General features: G+C 36.0%; 1 protein-coding gene across 1 annotated transcript in view; it reads right to left on the bottom strand.

Moving 5' to 3' along the window:
* Nucleotides 1-522, bottom strand: part of LOC119581906 — a gene marked incomplete at its 3' end in the record, with an annotated part of 85972 nt that overhangs the window by 23016 nt on the left and 62434 nt on the right.

Genomic DNA, 522 nt, shown 5'->3' with positions numbered 1-522 from the left:
AGCGAATACTGCGTATTCTCTATTTCTGTCAAACTACAAGACGAAAAAAAAATGGGAACCACTGTAAATTATGAAAAGGGTTATACTAACGTAAATCACAAATGCTAAAAAAACATTTTTTTGTGTGTTGCAACGTCTCAAAATCTACAATAAGGTAAATAACATAGAGTGTCTTCCTAAATAACAACACGCGACGCTCGCTCTTAGAGGCTTGTGTAGTAACTCCAGCTACGGCATTCGAGTGTGTTGTGCTACATGGCCTGCTAGACCGAGCATCATCTCACCGACATAATGCTGATTAGATCCAAAATTAAGTCGGGAATTAACGCGGGAATTGCCTTAGTCAAAGGTCTTAATTATATCTACATATTCTAAGTTATCTTACGAAATATTTCACTGTTGGTTCTAACCACTACACCGTTAATGTTTAGTTTTATGATAATTTACCAGTAGTTGATTATAAATCATAAAACAGACAGTGCATAATATGGGAAAGTCTGCTCAATTTAGGATAAGACGGCT

The sequence above is a fragment of the Penaeus monodon genome, chromosome 15, assembly GCF_015228065.2.
Source record: "Penaeus monodon isolate SGIC_2016 chromosome 15, NSTDA_Pmon_1, whole genome shotgun sequence".
In the NCBI taxonomy this organism is placed as follows: Eukaryota; Metazoa; Arthropoda; class Malacostraca; order Decapoda; family Penaeidae; genus Penaeus; species Penaeus monodon.
Note: the sequence above shows the minus strand (reverse complement) of the source record. Positions and strands in the feature narration are given on the sequence as shown.